Here is an 18,566-nt window from a genome sequence, read left to right as displayed (position 1 = left end):
CGGAACAGAGAAAGTCTTTACCATCCCACAGGGGCTTAAGATTTAGAAGAGCAAAGGCTGTTTGGGGGTAGCTCTCAATTTTTTAGAATGTTTGCAAGAGTAAACTACAGGGGGCAGCAAATATTAACAGGCTCTTCAGAATATGCTGAAGCCAAAGAAATTCCAGGCTGCTCCACCTCCCCCTGATGAGAAATTCCCAGTGTTGATGTGAAATGTATCTTCCTGTGGCTTTACTTACAAGATACACAGAAGTGAACCACAAAGACCAAATGCCCACCAGCTCGCACTCATCTTTTCACAGTATGCTCTTTCACATTCAGTACGTGTCATTGTCTTCCTCAAATTCTGCAAACAAGTGTGAGAAGCTGAAGTGACATTGATTAAAAACTCTGGGATCATCCAGGCACTGGAGTAAGTGCAGGGCCCAGGAACTGCACACACAAAAGGTAAACAGTGAGTAGCAAAGGGCATCGTATCCATTCTCTACTGCGAGTACCCAGAGCAAGCAGAAGACGTGGTCATTCCTGAAAATACTGACTAAACTTTCCTCTATTTCAAACACACAGTGCATTTAAAATCAAACTCAATGTTGATGAAATTTCCAATGAAAGCCCATGTGTGTTTTTTAATAGCCAGAGAAAATAGCACATTACTCTTTAACAATGCTGAATTTGACTTCTGTTTTTATTTTGGAAATGAGAAAAAAAAAGAATTCCAGTCATTTTTCAAATGGCTTTGATCTCATCTTGTGTGTCCTATAAGGTAGCATCTCTTGGCGGCTTGAGTGCCTGCTAATCCTTGTTTAGGAGTCTGAAAAGAAGAAAAGGTAACACCTCTATCCGTTAGCCCACCTTAGTCTGCAGTGTAAGGTATCAGCGGCTGCTACTGTCATAGTCGCTGCTAACAACATGTAGGGCTCTATACAAGACCTAAAAGCAGAGGGTGAATGTGTTTCCAGACTAACAAGGCAAATTATTGGAACAACTTAGGAAACAACTGGCTGACTTGTGGCTTTCCAGCAGCAAGTCGTTGGTGGACTCCTGGCTCTGCTCCGTTGTTACTGCTCTCTCTGTCGATCATGCTGTCTTCTCTCTCTCTGCCTTTGTGCAACTGCTTCCTCTGCTCCTACTGAAATACTACAAAAATAGCAAAACACGGGAAATGCAAAAGTTAAATAAATAAAAAGAAACACCTCTGAGCCCATCAAACCAGCATAAGGAAATGGCAACATGCCATTTTAGCTAAGACTTTTCTTTCCTATTTCAAATAGCATTTTCAAGTTTTATAGGACAACATATATTCAGTAAGCACTAGTAAGTACATAGTTCAGAAAGCTTTCACTTTCCAGCAACATAACTGCAGCTAGAGACTACATCAGGAATAAGCCATAACAGCACTACCCACAGGTCATCTGAACTCACTTCCAGTCTCTAGCCTTTCCCAACCCCAGTCCTGACTCCATCAGGAATCATCAACTTCTGTTCATATATTAACCATGAAGCAGGCTCTTTTTTTTCAAATACCATTTTGTCAGCCTCATAGTTGTGAGAGATATCAATACAGTTAAATGGACCTATAGACTGATAACTTCTTTGCTGTAGGTTGTTCTGTGCTTGCATGCTTTCTAATATAGTTTATAAAGTAAAACAATAGGCAGACACAATACATATGACCTCGTTTGTCTATTTTTTAATACATATCACATACAACTGCTTTGTTTTACATTTTAATTTTACAAATAATATTTAACCATAACACATCATTTTGGGTGTTTTTCCCCACATTGTCATAGATGTGTTTTCTACTCTGATATCCTTTTAGTTTATATTGAGTGGGCCTCATGGTTTCATTGAAGACTCCATACCCTTTTACCTCTTTTAGTCTTTGCTTGCCTGCTGCCTGCTAAGCCTCACCTTTGATCCAACCTACACCGATCCTTATCACTGTCTTCAACATTTTATTTTAGTGAAAATTATTCATAATTGGATATATTGTAAATTATTAGCATTTGTTTCTGTATCCCCAGTATTTAACTCTGAGAAAATATTTGTGGCATAAATGAATAAATTGGCTGAGCATCTCTCTGGGGCCCCTTCTCCTTTTAGCAAATTGGTTCAGAATTACTGAAGATGCCAGAAATGTGTTCTTTTCTTTCTGCACCACTTGACTTTTGCAAAATGGTCTTTGTTCTGCTGGAGAAGTCATGTGCTAAAATCCAACAGGTTCTACATTCGTCCAGACAAATTCCTCTCACCAACAAAAAACAAAAAACAAAAAACAAAACAAAAAAAAAAAAATAGGAACCTATGTGGAGAGAATTACTGAATCCCCTGGCCCTGAGGACAGAGACCACCCAGATGGAATTCTGTTCCTCGTTTTCCATTCCCTCAAACTCAAATTCAAGAAAAGAAAAACAGAAAGTAAGAGAGAAGACCTGGGAGTGATTCATACATGAGAAAGAAGGAGCTAAGAGTTGGCAAGGTGATCTAAGTAGGTGACAGTACCTGAAGGGTTTCTAGCCCACTCACAAGAGCAGGCCTAAAATCAAGTGCTCCTCAAGGAGACTGGCTTTGGTCACCATGATCTGCGAGCTCTAGGACTACTGCCTCCCATGGTGGCTTTAAGCTTCAGAGGAATGACTGCTTTGTCTCAGCTTTACCTAGAATCCTCTAACTGTTACTAATAAGTGTTTTCTGGGCCTTGACAATGTGTCCCCAGGCCCACAATTCTCTGTAACTCCTACTCCACTCAGTAAGTAAGAGGCAGGGGCAGAAAGCAGGCAATTGCGCAGCTTCCCTGGTAAGATCAAATTACTGCTTTGCAAAATCATTAGCTGCTAATTTTGTGTTAAATTGTACATTACCAACTCACACGTGCAACAAATGACTCTTTTATATGTTAACATTATTTTAAAAGATCGTTTTAGATATATATTAAAAAAATACTTCTTTAAAAACAAAACAGTAAGGTAGCGATGTCTAGGGGTGTGGCTCAGTGGTAGAGTGCTTCATAAGCATGTGTGAGGCCCTGGGTTTGTCCCAAACAATAAAGAGAGGGATACAGGGAGGGAGAGGAGGAGGGAGGGAGGGGGAGAGATGTGTTTCAGAGCCAATAGATTCTACTTTGCTATAGAACTTGTCTGTTTAAATGCAAAGACCTATGGGTTTCCCAAGGAGGGTGATCTTCATCTAAAATGTTTACATTTATTTTGTGTGTTGTGTGGCCACATCCTTTGCAGTGTACATGAGGTGGCCAGGGTACTTCTTGTGGCTGTTCTCCCTCCACCATGTAGGTTCATGTTGCCAGGCTTGTTGGAATGTACCTCTATCCATTGAAGCATCTTACCAGCCCTAGGCCTGTATTTTTAAGATAATACAATTCACTTCCAAAACTCCCATTACAGTGGGAAGTGATGGTGCAAGGCCTTAATCCCAACACATCGGAGGCCCAGTCTGAGTTTAGCTTGTTCTACTGAGTTGCAGGACTGTCTCAAAAAACAAGAAACAAAAACAACAACAAAAGAAATAAAAAAACTCCTATCACATATTTATACTTTAAAATGATAAAGTTCCACTCCTCAGTAATCTTAAAGACTATTAAACTTACTCTACGGAAGAGCCCTGTTAGCTAAATTTATCATTGAGACAAGTGCTGTCAAATGCAGCCCCTTTGCTGCATCATTTTGGTCTGCTTTCACAGTAAAAACAAAACAAAACAAAAACAAAAACAAAAAAAACTAATGAAAATAGACAATATAACAACACTGCACCTCCTCGTGTCCAGTGTTCCTGAGGAAAAAAATCAGTATATAGATAGCCTAAAAATTATCCAGTCACTTACCATGGGATAGAAGACCCTCACAGGAAATTCAGGTATAATTAAAAGTGAAATGGAAAGGGAGATTATTCTAGAAATGAGGATGTTCTAGGATATCAGAAAATAGCTGCCTGATGTTAACATAAAGTCAACTCCTTTGCATACAAAGTCTTTTTTTTTTTTTTTTGCCTTTTTTTAAACATACACTTTTTAAAAACAACACTGACTCATCTCAGACCCAAGAGGTAAGCTCAAGCAATTCAATGGTTTCTGGAATTTCTGAGTCTTCAGGGTGAGGTAGGGGAAAAAATTGTAAACCTCGGCTGGCTCTCTGCTACTTTCATAACTACTACTCAGATTTGTGTAGAAAGAGGTAGAGGAACTAAAGGCATGTACTCACTCTCTAAGTAACCGCTCTTCTGTATTTTCTGTTCTTAATCCATTTCATTTAAAATGCTATGGAAGTCTTTTATCAGACTTTTTAAAAAGGCAGAAATGCCAAATCATATATTTGCACGTTTCTGATAAGATTATATAAGGCATATTCATTTGGATCATTCTTCTGATTCAGATGCTGGCAATGAACCAGTCTGGGAATGTTGCCCATTCATTCATTCATTCATTCATTCATTCATTCATTCACACATTCAGCGCTTATTTATTATATTGCCTATGTGCTACGTGTCTTGTAAGAAGACAGAGTTTAAGGGTGAATAAGACACATCCATTCAGAAATAAGGTTACTCATTTACTTTTGCTTATGTTTCCTTCTAGTAGTTTAAGGTTCATCTTGGAATCTTTGGTCCATTTGGAGTTGACTTTCATGAAAGGTTATAGATATGGGTCTAATTCAATTATTCTACACATGGACATGCAGTTTTCCCAGCACCATTTGTTTAAAATGCTAAACCATTTGTTAAGATCTTTCCTTCAGTGTGTATAGTTAGCATTGTTGCAAAATGTTGGACAGCTGTAATTACATGCACTCATGTGTGGGTCTTCTATTTGGTTTCATTGCTCAAGTGTCTGTTTTTGTACAAATACCATGCTGTTTTTAATGCTATGCCTTTGTAATACAGCTTACAATCTGGAAAGGTAATCCCTCCAGCAATTTGCTCAGAAATGCTTTAGGAATCTGGGGTCTTTAATTTTTTCATACAGATTTTATATTCTTTATTACTTTTCTGAGACAGATATCATGAGCGTTTTCATTGGGACTACATTGAATTTATAAAATGATTTTTGGTAAGATGGTCATTTTCACAATATTAATTCTACCGTCTCATGAGCATGGGAAGCCTTCCCATCTTTTAGTGTCTTCCTCAATTTCTTTCTTCAGAGATAAAACCTTTTGTTCATAGAGGTCTTTCTCCTCCTTGTATAGGCTAATTCATAGACCATTGGTGTTAATTTGAAGGGGAGTGCTTCTGTGATCTTTTCCTCTGCATGTTTGTTACTCATATACAGAAAGCCTACAGATTTTTGTAAATTGTCTTGCTGCTTTGCTCAAAATGTTGATCATTTCTAGAAGTTTTCTAGTGGGTTTTTAAAAAACCTCTTATGTATACTATCAGCTGCAAATAGGGATAATTAGACTTTTTTGTTGCCTATTTTCATATCTTTAATTTCACTTTCTTACTTATAGTGCTCTTGCTAGAGCTTCAATCACTGTAATGTAAAGAAATAGTCGTAGTGAACACCCCTGTCTTATTGCTGACTTTAACGGGATTGCTGCGATATGTTCTCCACTTAGGATGATGTTGGTCGTGGGTTTGGTATATATCACCTTTATTATGTTGAGACATACTCCCTCTAGTCTTATTCTCTCTAGGAATTTTATGATGAAAGTATGTTGGATTTTTGTCAAAAGGGTTTTGTGCTTCTTTTGAGATAATCAGGTAATGTTCCACTTTTAAACTGTTTGTATGATTTATTGCATTCATTGACTTACGTATATTGAACTGTCCCTGTATCTCTGAAATCGTGCCAACAAGATCAAAGTGGATGATCTTTTTTTTTATATTTGCCTTACAAAGTTTGCATCTACATTCATCATATATGCTAGCCTATAGTTTTGTCTTTTTAAAAATTGTATCTTTGCCTTATATTTTGGTTTTGGCATTAGAATAACAACAGCTTCCTAGAAGGAGCTTGAAAGCGGTCTTTACATTTTATGTTTTTGAATTATTTAAGAAGTATTGGTTGTGGCTCTTCTTTAAAGTTTGGTAAAATTCAGTTATGAATGCATCTGGGCCCATGCTTCTTTAAATCAGAAAGCTTCTTATTACTGTTTTGATCCCCTTGATTTTTGTGACTATGTTTAAGCTGTTTATCTCTTCTTTGTTTAAATTTGGTGCTTCAGATAAATCTAGAAACTAATCCATTTCTTTTAAGTTTTCTATTTCCATGAAGCATAGGTTAAAGTCTCCTCTTATAATGATATGAATTTCTTTAGTGGATATTATATTATATCCCTGTTCATCTCTGATTCTGTTTATCTGAAACTTTTCTCCTTTTGTTTGTTTATTGGGCCAAGGGTCTGTTGCTATTGTTAATCTTTTAAGTAAAACAACTCAGATTTGTTGGTTCTTTGTATTTTTGTTGTTGTTCCTATCCATTAATTTCTGTTCTGATTTTTATTATTTCTGTCTATTGGTTTAGGCCTTGGTTTGTTTTTTATTTTCCAAAATCTTTAGTTGTATCATTAAGTCACTTAATTGTACTCTTTCTGATTTTTTTAATGTTGATATTTAGAACTACAAATTTTCCTCTTATGGCTACTTTTAATGCATCCCAGAGATTATTTTGTGTTCATTTAATTCCAGAAAATCTTTGAGAAACATTAGAATTAAGTGACAGCATATATAAAAATGACCTAACAGATATTTACAGAATATTCTGCCAAAATACCAAAGACTATATATTCTATTCAGCAACCCATGGAATTTTCTATAAAATAGACCAAAAATACACAAATCAAGCTCAAGAAGAGTAAAAAATGTGAAGTAGTTCCATGCAATCTATCTGACCATACTGCAATAAAGCAGAATCAACAGTAAAAGAGTCTCTAGTCATCACACACAAACCCAAAGCTACGAAGCAACAGATTACTGAATGATGGATGGGACAAAATAATTATGAAAAAAATCCCTGGTTTTAAATATTTTTATTTCTTCTAATTTTTTTACTTTATCTGAAATCTCTTGAGGACTTTATGTATATTGAACTATCCCTGTATCTCTAAAATGATGCCAACTTGATCAATGTGGATGATCTTCTTTATATTTGCTTAAAATATTATATATATATATATTAATCTTTATTATTTCTTTTATTTTTGAGATTATAATATATAATTACTTCTCACACCTCCCTGCAAACCATCCCAAATTTCCATTCTGGATTTATTTCAAAACCAGGGCTTTCTTTTGTCATTGATTGTTGTTATTTGTATTTATGTACATGTGTATGCATGTATATTCTTAAATGTATAACATGCTTAATCTGTATAATGTTACATGTGTGCATATATTCATGGATGACCATTCGGTATTGGATAGCTAATTAGTATGCTCTTTCTTCTGGAAGATTAAACTCTTCCCTAGTATTCCTTAGATTTTTGTTTATATTTGTTTCATTATGTTATTGTTGTTTTATATCAATACAATGCCCAAAACTATATCTGCCTTGAATCATGTGGCAAGAAAATAGACAAATGACTATATGTGCTATATCATTTTATGTGTTCAAATGATTTCTCCCAACTAGGTAGTAAATTCAAAAGAACTTTCTAACTGCAAATGGTTATGTAAGTGAAAGGTATTATTATTTTGATAGGTAAACATAAGCTTTGGTGTAGTTTTGATGAGTGCTTTTTAAAAAGAAAACAAATACTGTAACCAATGCCACCTCATTATTCTATTAATTGCTGATAGTGCAATTGCCTTTCCTTTAAAATTTTTGTACTGAGAAACACATATATTTGTTTTTTTTTAACTCTAAATTGTGGTTACATATAATCCAATACTTAATAATGTATTTCATAATATATTTTCTTGAAGCTGTGATTTTAAGACTTGATGTAACTCTCCGAGTGAGTATAATTAGGGAAAGGCAGACCTTAGACAAAAGGGCTGGTTTCATTAAAGCTGGTGGTGGGATAATGAACGAAGGTGGATATTTCTGTTTGTTGTGAAGGTTTAAATGACTGTCAAAGAAATAAATGAGGTCCCAAATACTGAATTAAGGAGGACGTTCTGTGTTCTGCAATTGTCAATCTTGCAATTGATTCTTTTGAATTAAAAATGTCATTTCTTTGTAACTTGTTAAAGTTATTTCTACATAATTGTGTTTGTTTCTCTCAGTTTATTTCTTTTTTTAAATTTTTATTTAAGTAATTTATTCTATTGCATCTCAATTGTTACAACCTCACTTGTATTTTCCCATTCTCTGCTCCCTCCCTTTTTCATCCTATTCCCCTCCTCTAGGGCTGTGACAGAAGGGGACCTTGTCACTCACTATATGATCACAGCCTATCAGGTCTCTTCTTGGTAGCCTGCTTATTCTTCCTCTGAGTGTCACCAAGTCTTAACCTAGCTATCACACAGATAATTGAGACTTTTATATTTGTTCATAAGGCTTTACAACACAATCTTGAGCAGTTTAAGTCTATTCTTAAGCCTCTATATTGTCCTGACTCCATCTTTGCCAAAATCCCTAAGTTACTTACTTTTTAGTTCTTTCTTTGCTCCAGCCAAGTCTTCTTCATCTCTCTTGTACCTCTGCCTGTGGCTGAGTCCCCTACTCACTCCTCTAACTCCCCCACCCCTGGCTGGCAGGAAGCTCATCCCTATTCTCTCCCCTGCTCAGTGAGAGGTTGTAAGCTGCTTTTTTGGCATTCAAGGGGAAAGTAGGGAAGCAGAGTTTATACAACACTGAAAAAGGAAATTCTCAGAGCAAGGATTGCAACCAGATGTGGGGGATACAGAAATCAGCATCTGAATTACACAATAACTTTATATCAACAGTAACTAGAATAGGTTTTGAAGAAACAAAGTTTCAAGAGCTTCAAAGGGGCAATAAAAATTTCAGTGTCCAATGATAAACATCTGATTTTTAAAGCAATGTATTCATCAATGTTTGTAACTGGCAGGTTAGTAAGTCAGAGATTCAGATTTGAAAAGAAAGTGCAGCAGCATAACTTTTCTTTATAGGAGCTATTTGGTAAAACATCCTTTGTTGGCCCAGTGGCTGAATCAGTTAAGATGTATGCAAGTAGGCTTCTAAGACCCTCTGGAACCTTCTACTTTGCCATTCTCCCATGATTCTCTCATCTAGAGTCCCACTAGAATGTCCTCCCCTCTGTCCCAGTTTCCTGGTAAGTGAAGGCTTTCGTGGGACATGCCCCTTGGGCTAATATGCAGATATAAGTGAGTATATACCATTTGAGTCTTTCTGCTTCTGGGTTAACTCACTCATTATGATCATTTCTAGCTCAATCCATTTATCCACAAATTTCGGGAATTCCTTGTTTTTAATAGCTGAATAGTATTCCATAGTGTATATGTACCACAGTTTCTTTATCCATTCTTCTATTGAGGGACACTTAGGCTGTTTCCATGTTCTGGCTATTATGAATAAGGCTGCTATGAACATGGTTGAGCAAATTTTCTTGTTGTGTGATAGGCAGATTTGGGCACAGGGGTCCCGCTCAAACTAAGGCACCAGCCAAGGACAATACAGGCGGTAAACCTTAAACCCCTACCCAGATCTAGACAATGGACAGAACACTCTCCACAGTAGAGTGGAGAGTGGGATATTACTTTCTCACATACTCTGGTGCCTCACCTTTGACCATGTCCCCTGGACGGGGAGACCTGGTGGCACTCAGAGGAAGGACAGCAGGTTACCAAGAAGAGACTTGATACCCTATGAACATATACAGGGGGAGGTAATCCCCCTCAGGAACAGTCATAGGGGAGGGGAATAAGGGGAAAATGGGAAGGAGGGAAGAATGGGAGGATACAAGGGATGGGATAACCATTGAGATGTAACAAGAATAAATTAATAAAGGAGAAAAAAAAGATGTATGCAAGTGGTGTCTGTATAATAACTTGTCTTTTATTTGTGTGTAGAAATCAACACATCACTGCCACAATGGTTCTTTAAGGTATATTTATTTGTTTGTATGCTTGGTTGCTTGATTCTTGTGTGTATACGTGTATAGACATGTGTATGCTACAGCACATCTGTAGAGGCCAGAGGAACACTTCTGGCAGTCAGGTTTCTCCTTCCATCAGGATAGTACCAAGGACACCTGAGATAAAGCTCAGGTTGTCAAGCTCGGTGGCAAGCATCTTTATTGGCTGAGCCATTTCATTGGGTCCTGCTTCTTAACAGAATAGCAATAAGGCGACTTATGTAGGTTTATGTTTGATAGTTATCTCAAGCCAGCCTCTGAGACCTCAATAAATTCACAAGGTTATCATGAGATACTCTCTTTAAAAAGAAAGGGCAGAGTGTGATGGCTGGGAACATGGGTTATGAAGTCCGACAAACCCATCTTCCAAAGAAAGTGCTGTCATGTAGTAGATTAATATGACTTTGGGCAAATTGTTTATTTAGTATTTATGTACCTCATTTGCTGCCTTGTAAAATAGAAAAATTCTTACTTCATAAGTTATTTTTATCAGTTAAGTAGAGTTACTTTTCCTAAGTCTTTTCCTATTGCTGTGATAAAACAGCCTGACAAAAGTAAGTTAAGGGAAAAGGGTTTATTTTGGTCTGCGGTGAAAACATATGACAAAGAGTGCATGGAACCAGGAGTTGGAGGCAGTTGGTGGTATTCATCCATAATCAAGAAACAGAGATATTTGAATGCTGGTATCCAATTAGCTCTACCTTTCTTATGCAGTCTAACACCAAAGTCCAGTCATTCCATTCCCAGTAACAAGTCTTCCCACCTCAGATCACCCAGTCAAATTAATCTTCCAGGAGCATTTTCAGATGCCTACCTTCCAGGTGATCCTAGAGCTAATCAAGTTGAAAATTGAAATTAACCATCATGAACACAGATACTTCAGCATTCAATACATTGTAAAGTTATGAAACCGTTTTTAAGTCATTGACAAAACATTTATTGAATAACTACTATGGACCAGAGGAAACACAAATGCAGTTTGCATGTGTATATCTTCAAGTAATAGTGCACACCCACATCCCGCCTCTGCATTATACAGAGATGCATAATTACAGTTTGTAAGCACTTTTTTTTTTTTTTTACCACTGGCACATTAGCAAACAACAAACACCCTTGCATGGTGCAGTCTGTTTACTTGGCAAAATGTAGATAATACAGCTGCTTCACACAACAGGCAAATGGGGGTGGAGTGCTGATTGCAGGGTGAATTGAGCTCAGAGAATATATTTAGTTACAATGTGACATCATTTAAAATTTTGAATTATGTGTTTCACACATTTTAAATAACATTGGTTTGTTTACTTAACAAAACCTGGGGAATCCAGTAAATTTCCCACATTCTTTTTTAATGCAGTTAGCCAACACAACTTCAAGCTATAGAGCAAGCAATTTAAAAATCCATAACATCTACATGGTTATCTGGGTCAAAATATAATCTTGGAACAGAGTAACCATGTGCTGTAAAATATAATTGATATTACAGTGAAGGCCACTAAGGTGAGTCTTCATTCTGTGACAGACATTAGCATTAGGAACAGGTTCTTTCCTTGTGGCAATTACATAGTTACTGAAATGCCATTATGCCCATGGTTCCATGTGTATTATGTTATGTGATTATATTATACTGGACATACACATAAATATGTGAAAGCTCAATAACTTCTCCAGATGCTCCCAAATATCACTGTGCTTGACCTGTGGACAGAACACCTGGACTTTAAATTTTTCATTTCATTTTCTTCTGTCCATTAATATCTTATCTATACAACCTGTTTGGAAGTTCTTTACTACCACTTACCATTGACAAACTAAAAACCTTATCATGAAAATATGTTTCCTGTGTTGAAAGATGCTGTGAAGTCTGCTAGGTCATACAAGGATGCTAGTTGTAAAGATTAAAAAGTGAGTCATAAAAAGTTATTTGGTTCAAAAAATAAAATCATCTCCGTGTTTGGGTATATAGAAAGCATGGACTCTGCTATCGGTAAGGTTAGGATTTGTAAAAGGGGAAACAGTATCTGGAAAGGCACAGTAAACCCTGGGTTTCTCTTTACCTAAAACATCATGACCCTTGGGGACTCTGAGACCAAACAATCTAGTTTCTGAGACCAAACAATCTTGTTTTGTCTGGGATTCTCCTACATTAGCTCACAAAGTTTCCTGTACCAGGAATCCTTCACTCCCGGAGACGTAGGCGATTGTTAGGCCAGGTCCTCATCTAGGTTAGTATTCCCTTCCTCACAAAGTTGGCTTCACGGGGAGACATCAGGTGCAGCTGAGAAGATGAAGGTTGCCAAATGGGACCTATTATCATCTTGGAAGATCTCATCCGCATTTCCCGTTCTGTTTCCTCTCAGAGCACAAGTTTGTCTTTTTCCATTTGATTCAATACAGTCAACACTTTGCTTGCACTGCTATAGTCACTCTAATTGATTCCATCTCATCCGGAGCACACGTTCTTGCACTACATTTTCCAGCCTTGACAGAGTGGCCCTGCACTTTACATCATCCTCACTGGAATCCCAAAGCTAACTTTGTATTTCCTTCCAAACAGACCTACCATCCTGCCCCAGTTCAGACTCAGAATGTGAAAACATGGAGCCCCTCTCAAGCCTCTATGGGCCCTCAGGAGCACACGGGTAGCAAAATAATTGGTTCATACACAAACAGAAAAAGTACAAGAGGCTCTAACAAACCAATAGAGTATAATCAAGTTACCTAAGAACTCCTGTTTCTATCATAGACTGTACAGTGCAGAGACATGACTTGCTGTGTTTTAGCAGTCAGCTTGCTGTATTTGCTTCATGAACAGAATGCATATGTATATTCTAGGATTCCTAGAATACTGTGCTCTCTTCACACCCCTGGCTCCATTTGGTTTTTGATTCAACAGGTCCTAGTTTCCTTACTGCTGTATTAAAAATATCCACAGGCAGGGTGTGTCTACCTTTATCACTTGGTCCACCTCCAAATTCAAATAACAGGCCCTCAAATAGTTCATATTTCTCTTTCTTCCTTATTTTTCCCCTAAAATTACTTGATTTTTCTGTGCCTTCGGCATCATCCAAATCATAACCCTCCCAGCACTCACAGTCTTAGATGTCAGACTCACTGCATTCTCCCCTGTATCGCATGCTTCTCAGCCTTCGATCCACTTTGTGCACAAAGATCTTCCCAGTGAGTAACCCTAATGTCTAGTCTATCAGTACAGTCTTGGCACAGCCATCCTCCCAGAATGCATCACATACTACTGCATTTTAAGTTAACACCTACTGAACTGGTATTAAAGGAATGTTTTCATTTTCTGTGCCTTGATTATTTCTTTGGTAAAGTGGATATAAGAGTTATTTTTGTGTTGATGCCAGCAAAATGGCTCAGCAGGTAACAGGTACCTACTAACACATATGATAAACTCAGTCCAAGCCCTTGTCCCACGTGGTGGAAAGATTAAAAACTGACCCTTGCAAGTTATTCTCTCAATACTGTGACAATTAATGAGATCAATCAAACAAACAAAACAAGCCTACACACCTGGGCTGGGCAGAAGTGAGAGGTGGAGCTAGGGTTCCTGTGCTTCAGGGAGATGGAAGGATCACGGGAAGGAAAGGAGATGGAGAGGAGAAAGAAGGAAGCAGAGTTGCCTTGGGTTATCCTGGAGAGGAGTACTTGGCCAGATCTGCATGGCTGAAGGAAAGCAGCCCCCATGAGAAGGATGCGCAAGTGTTTATGGATTATGGATGGACCCAGATAGGAATGATTAGGGCAAATGGTCTGGGGCTGGTGGGAATGAGGTAGTGTAGGGGGTTAATGTCTGTCCAGCCTCAGGTAAAATAAGGCTTATCTAAAATCTAAAACAAAAAAACAAACAAACAAAATCTACAGATCCACTAACTTGTTAATCTTGTTACTTCCATGATTTCTAAAGATGGCCTATGATCCTTTCTGCAAATTCTGTGCAAGAAAATAGTTGTGAGGACTCTTGCTACATGTTTCTAGTATTTTTAGTTTTGCCTTTGGTAGTTTTTCTGCTGCTATAACTGCACTCATTCTAGAACGTGCCCAGGGGACGGTGTCAGGAGTCACATACAGGAAATCTACAGAAATCTACATAAAAGGGAGTCCTTGATGGGGACTACCCATAACCACTCTAGAGGTGGAAGAAAATGTACTGTGCTGTCCTCCCTATTTCATGTGGTGACCAATCAGTGTGTCAGAGTTCATCTAGGCCTAACTACAATTAAATCTGACCTTAGGGAAACTGACTCAGAGCCCAGCAGGGTGTGCATTCAGGAAATCAACATATGTGCTCTTTCCTCAACTTCTCAACTTCTCAGATGTATGGTCCTGACTGATACAACTTAGTAACACTGTCCATTGAATCCCCAAAGAATAGCTGCTGTAAGTTGTGCTAGGGTGGATATTAGGAAGAAATCAGATTAAAAGTGCTTGCTTTTTTTCCAGAGAACCTGAGTTCAGTTCCCACCTCCTAACTTTCTTATTAACTCCATAGGTACCAACACATATGGCATTCACTCCGACAGACACACAGACATACATATAAATTAAAATAATAAAAGCACATGCCAAAGAATGAAAGAAAAAAAAATCATGTCTCTGTGTGTAATCCTCATGGATAAATCTGAATGCTGAAAATCCTAGACAGCTGTTGTGTAACAGCAGTTTGCTGCTGGCCCACGGCTAGCCTAACTTCTGTGTCCCGTGTGACATCTGTGCAGTGCTTTCAGGATTGCAGTGAGAATTAGTTAATGTAATTTAACTTTACTCTTGCTCCATAGTAAGAGTTCCGTGTTAATCTAACTGATATCATTAAAATACTTACAAGGAATTAAAAGTCTATCAGTCCAGTTTTCATTGTGTGTGCACATTTCTGTGTGACTTCAGTTAATGCCCACATGCATCTTTGAGAAGTAGAGTTTCCTATTTCAGACTGAATACATACGTCATCTTTGAGGTGTTTTCATCACACTCCCTAGGAATGAGGGTTTTTTTTGTAGAGGGATAGAAAGGCAATGCACATCTGTGTCTCTCTGAAAATTACCAAACTCCTCTATGTATTCTTCATAACTTGTCTGTAGAGTCACTATTTTCATCTTACAAAGAAAATAGACTCAGATATAATTAAGAGAACAAAATCAAGTGTGCTCAAAATAATTCTAAATTGCCTTCTACTTTTTCCCTCCTTGGGGAGTTAAAAAGATTTGTCTTTTTGTCTGTGTTTTCCTCCTAAAATGTATGATCATGAAGAAATTCCCCTACCACTCTGACCTGGAATACTGAAAGGTATAAAGCCAGAGGACTATGTTGGGTCACTTTTTAAAAATCTTTTCAACACTAGCCCAAGAGGGATGTCCCATGGAAGTCTCCACTTACCAGGAGATTGGGACTCTAGGTGAGAGAAGTATGAGAGAATGGGGAAATAGAAGGATCCAGAGGGTCCTAGAACCCCACAAGAAGAACATCATGATGGGCGGATCTGGACACAGGGGTCTGCTCAAACTACTGCAACCAAGGACAATACATGCAGTAAACACTGAACCCCTACTCAGATCTAGCCAATGGATAGGACATTATCCACAGTTGTGTGGAGAGCGGGGACTGACTCTGACATGAACTCTGATGCCCAATATTTGACTACTTCCCCAGGGCAGGGAGGCCTGGTAGAGCTCAGAGAAAGAATAGCGCCAGGCTACCAAGATGAGACTTGATAGGCGGTGACCATATGGTGGGGAAGGAAGTGCCTTTCTGTCACAGACCTAGGGGATGGGAATAGGGTAAAAGAAGGAGGGAGGGCAGAATGGGAGGAGTTAATAAGGGGTTAACAATTGAGATGTAATCTGAATAATTTAATTAAAAAAACTTGTCAAAATGTTATATTCGAAACCAGGTACAGTAAAATATAAGTAAAAGTCAATGGCAGCAAGACCAAGCAGAATAGGCACTTCTCAGCTTCTAGCCAATGCCTTTTCATCTTGAAACCATAAGGGGAATAATGGAAAACAAGAAGACCTTCCTGGTTCTTGCCCTAATGTGCTCTTCTGTTTGTTGTTTTAAATGTTTTTGTTACAACCAGCTAGTTTGTGCACATCCACATTCCCAGGTGAGCATGTGGAGGTGAGAGACAACTTTTAGGATTTGATTCTTTCCTTCCACCATGTGGGCTCCAGGGATGGAACTCAGGTTGATGGTGTGAGTGGCAAGCAGATTTACTGCTAACCCAACTCATCAGGCCTAGCATTTGCTCTTGAGTTGCCATCAGAAGCATGACCCTCAAGAAGCTAGTACTCGTCTCTCCCTTCTAGTTTGTATAGTTTAATTTACCCAATAGAATATAGCTTCTTGACTTATCTGAAACCAGATGGTGGCCTCATTTTCTAATCTTTCTTCCTGAATATGAGGACCAACTGGAGCTCACTATGTAAGCGTCCAGAACAATGTCTTGAAGAGTACACCAGGATTTATTTCCAGAGGAGAAACAGACAAATCATAGGGAAAGTTGTGTGTAGATGGATTTTAGCTTCCTGTGAATGTATTCTTTTCTGTTCTTTCCTCCTTTTGTTTATCAACTCAAATTGTCCTTAAGATCCAAGTCCTGGAAAATTTTTAAAATGCTGATCCCAGAGGCTACCTCTCATTCCTCCTGGAGTGCTGTCCTCCCACATACAACACAGGCAGTGGGGCACATGCCTATAATCCAACACTCAGGAATCAGAAACAGGAGGCCTCCCAGTTCAATTCCAGCTTAGGCTACATATAATATACAGTTTTCTCAGGAATGATCTTTCCTACTAGCATCTTAGCTCCTTCAGAGAAAAGACAGTATTTATTTCTTTCCCACTGTATCCTCTGATGCCTGGTCTAGAGTCAGTGCTTAATAAATATGTCAAATGAATGAATAAATAAGAGCAGGACTGTGTGTTGCCAGTCACTGCTACTTATCAAAGATAACCTTAGAAAAGATACTGTAGGCTAGTGAAAGAAAATTGTTACAATATTTATATTCTCTTCTTTTGGTTTTAGGTCAATGTGTGGCTACACAAGAGAATAATCTCTGTTTGTCAGTTATCCAGGCTGAGAGCAACAGCCTTGGTTGTCAGAGGCAAAGAAGCCTAGTGGACCCAAGGCATTTGCTCACTTACTTACCTAAAAGTGATGTTCTCATTTCTAATTCTGACCTTCAGATTGGAGAGTAACAATCAGCTCTGGGCAGTGAGAGTTTTGTTAGGTTAAACTTGGTAATGGCCTACTGTTGTATATTGTCAGCCTTTGGCATGAGAAAAGGCAAAAGTAGGTACTGGCAATTTCTATAAATGATGCCATATGGATATAAAGTAGATCTAGAATAGAAGCCTCACTTAGAAAAAAACAATTTGAGAGGGTATCTAAAATCTTGTTTAAGACTAGTCAGTTGGTTAATATGCTGTTTATTGGCTGAGTATGAACATGGTTACAATCGTAGCTTACAGCAATATCATCAGACACATTACTGGTGGAATAGACAGTGGACTTCCTCAAAAATATGACTGAAAAATGCAGGATGTGTCTAGCCTATAAGCAATGTTACTAGGAAAAGACTGAAATGTACACATTGAAAATTCTGACTTAACCCTGGGCCATGGTGGCCCATCAGCACTTCTAGTATTTGACGTGCAAGAGCAGAGTCACAAGTTCAAAACTAGCCTGGTCAATCAACACAGTGAGTTCCAGTTCAGCCTTGGGTACAGAGCAAGTTCAAAGAGAACAAAACAAGCAAATCAAAATGAAACCCAAATTCTGACTTAAGAAGTAACATCAAGGCTCATGGTTTGCGGCTTGACTTAGTAGCTCTGCTCTCCTTGGAAGTTATTGTGCTTTGAAACTCCGGGAGTATTTGGAGTGGTCTCAGAGGAGGTCGATGAGACACTTGGCTTCAAGATTTGATCTACTGTCTCTCCGTCTGTTTCTATGAGGAAATGTGAAGCAACGCCTAATGAGCTTTAAGTCTGCAAGATTTTCATGCCAAATTAAATGAAGGAATTCCAAAATTCAGAATTCTGCTTCCAGTAATTAATATTAAAGAGTATTCTGCTACTTAACTGGTTAGTTATTTTAATAATTCCATGCTTTATAATTGCGATAGAAAGATAGATATTAATCATTGAGAAACATACCAAAGCAAACCAGCAGCCAGTGCTATATGCCACTGGCCAGGGAGTGCTGTGATAAGAGGCCACGATCCAGTTGTGTTCTCCTTAGTATAGCTCTTGCTCTGCAGGCTACACACACATACTCATATGTGCAAATGCAAAATTTAAGATGGGGTGAGCAAACAAGTGAGTGAATGCATTAAAAGAGAACCTTGCATGTGTCCAAACAGTATGTTCACTATTCAAGACTGAAACCAAAGCAACAGGAGGCCTAGGATAGCTTTAAAGGGAATTCCACAATGGTGCTAACACCTTGTAGCTAACAGATCTAATTTACTTGACCTCATAATGGACCATGAAAGGACAATTTTGAATCAATACAACTGGCTCCTATTTTCCATCCATGG

General features: G+C 38.2%; 1 protein-coding gene and 1 long non-coding RNA gene across 25 annotated transcripts in view; one reads left to right on the top strand and one right to left on the bottom strand.

Annotated features, from left to right (window-relative positions):
• Positions 1–18,566, top strand: part of PTPRD (protein tyrosine phosphatase receptor type D) — a 2,167,047-nt gene that overhangs the window by 1,628,312 nt on the left and 520,169 nt on the right. The gene's annotated exons all lie outside the window — the stretch shown is intronic.
• The window catches only part of LOC311599372, a 36,670-nt gene continuing 18,287 nt past the window's right edge, over positions 184–18,566 (bottom strand). For both annotated transcript variants that reach the window (XR_014779876.1, XR_014779877.1), the window contains exon 3: positions 184–1,136. This is a non-coding gene — a long non-coding RNA (uncharacterized lncRNA). The remainder of the gene's footprint in view (positions 1,137–18,566) is intronic.

The sequence above is a fragment of the Acomys minous genome, assembly GCF_964271855.1.
Source record: "Acomys minous genome assembly, chromosome: 1".
NCBI classification, from domain to species: Eukaryota; Metazoa; Chordata; class Mammalia; order Rodentia; family Muridae; genus Acomys; species Acomys minous.
This window is presented reverse-complemented; position numbering and strand designations above follow the sequence as displayed.